This window comes from Pseudophryne corroboree, chromosome 7 (assembly GCF_028390025.1).
Source record: "Pseudophryne corroboree isolate aPseCor3 chromosome 7, aPseCor3.hap2, whole genome shotgun sequence".
NCBI lineage: Eukaryota > Metazoa > Chordata > Amphibia > Anura > Myobatrachidae > Pseudophryne > Pseudophryne corroboree.
In genome coordinates, this window is record NC_086450.1 from 508,202,392 (window position 1) to 508,210,407 (window position 8,016).

An 8,016-nucleotide genomic window follows, 5' to 3' on the forward strand; every position below is an offset into this window, starting at 1 on the left:
ATGGATGGTCCGTGCTGGAACCTCCTATTAGGTGAGGAGAAGTCAAACAGATATATTCTTGAGGGAGGTAAAATATGTGGGTGCAGTAAAGGGGGGAACAGACATTTTAGCCACTTAACTGACGATTTTCTTTTTCCAAAATGCCCTCGAAAATTGTCATTTCATTAAACTGAGTCAAATACATATTTTTTTAAAAATTTAAATATTTAAGTAATATTAAGATTGAATTTTAACAAAATATGCCTAAGGCTGTGTCTTGCAACCCCTCGTATCCATAGGCCCCTATTGCAAAATGACCCCACAGTGGCAAAAGACCCCTGTAGTATTACCCCCCCCCCCCCACCTCAGTGATCAAACCGTCCTCCTGCTACATCTGTTGTCTAGTCCAAGTCATATCTAACTTACTATTATATACTAGGCGCTTCATCGCACCCTATGGGCGCTCTTCACACCGTCGAAAGGGGCTACGCCCCCTTAACCCCTGCACACCTTGCTGGGGTTCAATATTTGTATTAATAAGATTTTACTCACCGGTAAATCTATTTCTCGTAGTCCGTAGTGGATGCTGGGAACTCCGTAAGGACCATGGGGAATAGCGGCTCCGCAGGAGACTGGGCACAACTAAAAGAAAGCTTTTAGACTACCTGGTGTGCACTGGCTCCTCCCACTATGACCCTCCTCCAAGCCTCAGTTAGGATACTGTGCCCGGAAGAGCTGACACAATAAGGAAGGATTTTGAATCCCGGGTAAGACTCATACCAGCCACACCAATCACACCGTATAACTCGTGATACTATACCCAGTTAACAGTATGAACTATAACCTGAGCCTCTCAATAGATGGCTCACAACAATAACCCTTTAGTTAGGCAATAACTATATACAAGTATTGCAGACAATCCGCACTTGGGATGGGCGCCCAGCATCCACTACGGACTACGAGAAATAGATTTACCGGTGAGTAAAATCTTATTATCTCTGACGTCCTAGTGGATGCTGGGAACTCCGTAAGGACCATGGGGATTATACCAAAGCTCCCAAACGGGCGGGAGAGTGCGGATGACTCTGCAGCACCGAATGAGAGAACTCAAGGTCCTCCTCAGCCAGGGTATCAAATTTGTAGAATTTAGCAAACGTGTTTGCCCCTGACCAAGTTGCAGCTCGGCAAAGTTGTAAAGCCGAGATCCCTCGGGCGGCCGCCCAAGATGAGCCCACTTTCCTTGTGGAATGGGCTTTTACTGATTTAGGATGCGGCAATCCAGCCGCAGAATGTGCCAGCTGAATTGTGCTACAAATCCAGCAAGCAATAGTCTGCTTAGAAGCAGGAGCACCGAGTTTGTTGGGTGCATACAGGATAAAAAGCGAGTCAGTTTTCCTGACTCCAGCCGTCCTGGAAACATAAATTTTCAAGGCCCTGACTACGTCCAGTAACTTGGAATCTTCCAAGTCCCTAGTAGCCGCAGGCACTACAATAGGTTGGTTCAAGTGAAAAGCTGATACCACCTTAGGGAGAAACTGGGGACGAGTCCTCAATTCTGCCCTATCCATATGGAAAATCAGATAAGGGCTTTTACATGACAAAGCCGCCAATTCTGACACACGCCTGGCCGAAGCCAAGGCCAATAACATGACCACTTTCCACGTGAGATATTTCAGATCCACAGTTTTAAGTGGCTCAAACCAATGTGATTTTAGGAAACTCAACACCACGTTGAGATCCCAAGGTGCCACAGGAGGCACAAAAGGGGGCTGAATATGTAGCACTGCCTTTACAAATGTCTGAACTTCAGGCAGTGAAGCCAGTTCTTTCTGGAAGAAAATCGACAGAGCCGAAATCTGGACTTTAATGGACCCCAATTTTAGGCCCATAGTCATTCCCGACTGTAGGATGTGCAGAAAACGACCCAGCTGAAATTCCTCTGTTGGGGCCTTCCTGGCCTCACACCACGCAACATATTTTCGCCAAATACGGTGATAATGGTTTGCGGTTACTTCTTTCCTGGCTTTTATCAGCGTAGGAATGACTTCCTCCGGAATGCCCTTTCCCTTTAGGATCCGGTATTCAACCGCCATGCCGTCAAACGCAGCCGCGGTAAGTCTTGGAACAGACAGGGCCCCTGCTGTAGCAGATCCCGTCTGAGCGGTAGAGGCCATGGGTCCTCTGATATCATTTCTTGAAGTTCTGGGTACCAAGCTCTTCTTGGCCAATCCGGAACCACGAGTATCGTTCTTACTCCTCGTCTTCTTATTATTCTCAGTACCTTTGGTATGAGAGGCAGAGGAGGGAACACATAAACCGACTGGTACACCCACGGTGTCACTAGAGCGTCCACCGCTATTGCCTGAGGGTCCCTTGACCTGGCGCAATATCTCTCTAGTTTTTTGTTTAGGCGGGACGCCATCATGTCCACCTGTGGCCTTTCCCAACGGTTTACCAACAGTTGGAAGACTTCTGGATGAAGTCCCCACTCTCCCGGGTGTAGGTCGTGTCTGCTGAGGAAGTCTGCTTCCCAGTTGTCCACTCCCGGAATGAACACCGCTGACAGTGCTAAGACGTGATTTTCCGCCCATCGGAGAATCCTTGTGGCTTTTGCCATCGCCATCCTGCTTCTTGTGCCGCCCTGTCGGTTTACATGGGCGACTGCCGTGATGTTGTCTGATTGGATCAGTACCGGCTGGTTTTGAAGCAGGGGCCTTGCCTGACTTAGGGCATTGTAAATGGCCCTCAGTTCCAGAATATTTATGTGTAGGGACGACTCCTGACTTGACCAAAGTCCTTGGAAATTTCTTCCCTGTGTGACTGCCCCCCAGCCTCGAAGGCTGGCATCTGTGGTCACCAGGACCCAGTCCTGTATGCCGAATCTGCGGCCCTCTTGAAGATGAGCACTCTGCAGCCACCACAGTAGAGATACCCTGGTCCTTGGAGACAGGGTTATCAGCCGATGCATCTGAAGATGCGATCCCGACCACTTGTCCAAGAGGTCCCACTGAAAGGTTCTTGCATGGAACCTGCCGAATGGAATTGCTTCGTAGGAAGCTACCATTTTTCCCAGGACTCGTGTGCGGTGATGCACCGATACCTGTTTTGGTTTCAGGAGGTCTCTGACTAGAGATGACAGCTCCTTGGCTTTCTCCTGCGGGAGAAACACTTTTTTCTGTTCTGTGTCCAGAACCATCCCCAGGAACAGTAGGCGTGTGGTAGGAACCAGCTGTGACTTTGGAATGTTTAGAATCCATCCGTGCTGTTGTAGCACTTCCCGAGATAATGCTACTCCGACCAACAACTGCTCCTTGGACCTCGCCTTTATAAGGAGATCGTCCAAGTACGGGATAATTAAAACTCCCTTTTTTCGAAGGAGTATCATCATTTCTGCCATTACCTTGGTAAACACCCTCGGTGCCGTGGACAGTCCAAACGGCAGTGTCTGGAATTGGTAATGGCAATCCTGTACCACAAATCTGAGGTACTCCTGGTGAGGATGGTAAATGCGGACATGCAGGTAAGCATCCTTGATGTCCAGGGATACCATGTAATCCCCCTCGTCCAGGCTTGCAATAACCGCCCTGAGCGATTCCATCTTGAACTTGAATTTTTTTATGTATGTGTTCAAGGATTTCAAATTTAAAATGGGTCTCACCGAACCGTCCGGTTTCGGTACCACAAAAGTGTGGAATAGTAACCCCGTCCTTGTTGAAGTAGGGGCACCTTGACTATCACCTGCTGGGAATACAGCTTGTGAATTGCCTCTAGCACAGCCTCCCTGCCTGAGGGAGTTGTCGGCAAGGCAGATTTGAGGAAACGGCGGGGGGGAGACGCCTCGAATTCCAGCTTGTACCCCTGAGATACTACTTGAAGGATCCAGGGATCCACCTGTGAGCGAGCCCACTGATCGCTGAAATTTTTGAGGCGGCCCCCCACCGTGCCTGGCTCCGCCTGTGGAGCCCCACCGTCATGCGGCGGACTTGGAAGAAGCGGGGGAGGACTTTTGTTCCTGGGAACCTGCTGTTTGTTGCAGCCTTTTTCCCCTACCTCTGCCTCTGGACAGAAAGGACCCGCCTTTTCCCCGCCTGTTTTTCTGGGGTCGAAAGGACTGTACCTGATAATACGGCGCTTTCTTAGGCTGTGAGGGAACATGGGGCAAAAATGCTGACTTCCCAGCTGTTGCTGTGGAAACTAGGTCTGAGAGACCATCCCCGAATAACTCCTCACCCTTATAAGGCAAAACTTCCATGTGCCTTTTCGAATTTGCATCCCCTGTCCACTGCCAAGTCCATAAGCCTCTCCTAGCAGAAATGGACATTGCACTTATTTTAGATGCCAGCCGGCAGATCTTCCTCTGAGCATCTCTCATGTATAAGACTGAGTCTTTTATATGCTCTATGGTTAGCAGAATAGTGTCCCTGTCTAGGGTGTCAATATTTTCCGACAGGGAATCTGACCACGCAGCTGCAGCACTGCACATCCATGCTGAAGCAATAGCTGGTCTCAGTATAATGCCTGAGTGTGTATATACAGACTTCAGGATCGCCTCCTGCTTTCTATCAGCAGGCTCCTTTAGGGCGGCCGTATCCGGAGACGGTAGTGCCACCTTTTTTGACAAACGTGTGAGCGCTTTATCCACCCTAGGGGTTGTTTCCCAACATGACCTATCCTCTGGCGAGAAAGGGAACGCCATTAGTAACTTTTTAGAAATTACCAATTTTTTATCGGGGGAAGCCCACGCTTCTTCACACACTTCATTTAATTCTTCAGATGGGGGAAAAACTATTGGTAGTTTTTTCTCCCCAAACATAATACCCTTTTTTGAGGTACCTGGGTTTATATCAGAAATGTGTAATACCTCTTTCATTGCCTCAATCATGCAACGAATGGCCCTAGTGGACATTAAATTAGACTCTTCGTCGTCGACACTGGTATCAGTATCCGTGTCGACATCTGTGTCTACCATCTGAGGTAGTGGGCGCTTTAGAGCCCCTGATGGCCTTTGAGTCGTCTGGGCAGGCACGAGCTGAGAAGCCGGCTGTCCCGCATTTGGCATGTCGTCAAATTTTTTATGTAAGGAGTCGACACTTGCACGTAATTCCTTCCATAAGTCCATCCACTCAGGTGTCTGCCCCGCAGGGGGTGACATCACATTTATAGGCATCTGCTCTGCCTCCACATAAGCCTCCTCATCAAACATGTCGACACAGCCGTACCGACACATCGCACACACACAGGGAATGCTCTGACAGAGGACAGGACCCCACAAAAGCCCTTGGGGGAAACAGAGAGAGAGTATGCCAGCACACACCAGAGCGCTATACAGGTTGAGTATCCCATATCCAAATATTCCGAAATACGGAATATTCCGAAATACGGACTTTTTTGAGTGAGAATGAGATAGTGAAACTTTTGTTTTCTGATGGCTCAATGTACAAAACTTTGTTTAATACACAAAGATATTACAAATATTGTATTAAATGACCTTCAGGCTGTGTGTATAAGGTGTATATGAAACATAAATGAATTGTGTGAATGTAGACACACTTTGTTTAATGCACAAAGTTATAAAATATATTGGCTAAAATGACCTTCAGGCTGTGTGTATAAGGTGTATATGAAACATAAATGCATTCTGTGCTTAGATTTAGGTCCCATCACCATGATATCTCATTATGGTATGCAATTATTCCAAAATACGGAAAAATCCCATATCCAAAATACCTCTGGTCCCAAGCATTTTGGATAACGGATACTCAACCTGTATAATACAGGGACTAACTGAATTATATCCCCTTATAGCTGCTATAATTATTATACTGCGCCTAAATTTAGTGCCCCCCTCTCTTTTTTACCCTTCTGTAGTGCAGACTGCACGGGAGAGCCAGGGAGCTACCTTCCAGCGGAGCTGTGAGGGAGAAATGGCGCCAGTGTGCTGAGGGAGATGGCTCCGCCCCTTTTTCGGCTGACTTTTCTCCCGCTTTTTTATGGATTCTGGCAGGGGTATTTATCACATATATAGCCTCTGGGGCTATATATTGTGATTATTTTTCCAGCCAAGGTCTTAATATTGCTGCTCAGGGCGCCCCCCCCCCAGCGCCCTGCACCCATTAGTGACCGGAGTGTGAGGTGTACATGAGGAGCAATGGCGCACAGCTGCAGTGCTGTGCGCTACCTTGGTGAAGACTGAAGTCTTCTGCCGCCGATTTTCCGGACCTCTTCTTGCTTCTGGCTCTGTAAGGGGGACGGCGGCGCGGCTCCGGGAACGAACACCAAGGACGGGTCCTGCGGTCGATCCCTCTGGAGCTAATGGTGTCCAGTAGCCTAAGAAGCCCAAGCTAGCTGCAAGCAGGTAGGTTCGCTTCTTCTCCCCTTAGTCCCTCGTTGCAGTGAGCCTGTTGCCAGCAGGTCTCACTGTAAAATAAAAAAACTAAAATATACTTTCTTTCTAGGAGCTGAGGAGAGCCCCTAGTGTGCATCCAGCTCGGCCGGGCACAGAAATCTAACTGAGGCTTGGAGGAGGGTCATAGTGGGAGGAGCCAGTGCACACCAGGTAGTCTAAAAGCTTTCTTTTAGTTGTGCCCAGTCTCCTGCGGAGCCGCTATTCCCGATGGTGAAGGGGATGTAGACCCTTGCGACGGCGTGAACAGTGCCTGCAGGGCACGATGTACAGAATGTAGTGGGGGGGGGGAGGGGGGCGCGGATGAGGCAGGTAGTACACAGAGGGGAGTGCTGGTACAATGAGGAACAGGGGCAGCTGTGTCCTCTCTCTACACCGTACCATCCTTCAGGTGTAGCAGCGCGGACATGTTGCACACGCAAGGTCTCCACGCGGCTGCAGGCCTCAGATGCACCAGTCCCCTCTGCCTGCGCTATGTGCTCGCTCCCCTCAGGTGCAGTAGGAGGAGGGGGCGGAGCATGGCGCTGCTCCCAGGGCCAATGGCCATGGACAGCGCAGTCATGTGCTCGGTGCTGGGCTTGCGCCCTGCGCTTGGTGTGTGAGGGATAAGGAGGAGGCGGCAGAACGGAGCATCACGATATACCGGTAACTACGGGGGGCACCGCAGGGGGTTATGGCTCCTGTACTCCTGGTGAAGGTTTGTCAGGGAGGTATCCAGGAGCCAGTGGTATGGACCGTGTATGGGATACAGGGGGGTAGGAAGGGGATACAGAGACGCGGGGCGGTAGGGAGGGGACGCAGGTAGGGAGGGGACACACAGACGCAGGGTGGTAGTCAGGGGATACAGAGATGTAGGGCGGTAGGCAGGGTACACACAGACGCAGGGTGGTAGGGAGTGGAGTCCCCAGTGAGGAAGCTGATGGAGAAAGGAGGGGAAGTAGTGGAGGGGAGAGACGCGGGGCGGTAGGGAGGGGACACAGAGACGCAGGGCGGTAGGGAGGGGATAAAGAGAAGCGGGGCGGTAGGGTAAGGATACAGAGGGGTAGGGAGGAGGGGATACAGAGACGCGGGGCGGCAGGTAGGGGACAGAGAGACGCAGAGCGGTAGGGAGGGGACAGAGAGACGCGGGGCGGTAGGGAGGGGATACAGAGACGCGGGGCGGTAGGGAGGGGTTAGAGAGACGCAGGGAGGGGATAGAGAGACGCAGGGCGGCAGGGAGGGGATACTGAGATGCAGGGAGGGGATACTGAGACGCAGGGCGGCAGGGAGGGGATACTAAGACGCAGGGCGACAGGGAGGGGATACTGAGATGCAGGGAGGGGATACTGAGACGCAGGATGGCAGGGAGGGGATACAGAGACGCGGGGCGGTAGGGAGGGGATACAGAGACGCGGGCGGTAGGGAGGGGATACAGAGACGCGGGGCGGTAGGGAGGGGATACAGAGACGCAGGGAGGGGATACAGAGACGCAGGGAGGGGATAGAGAGATGCAGGGTGGCAGGGAGGGGATACTGAGATGCAGGGAGGGGATACTGAGACGCAGGGCGGCAGGAAGGGGATACAGAGACGCAGGGCGGTAGGGAGGGGATAGAGAGACGCGGGGCGGTAGGGAGGGGATAGAGAGACGCAGGGTG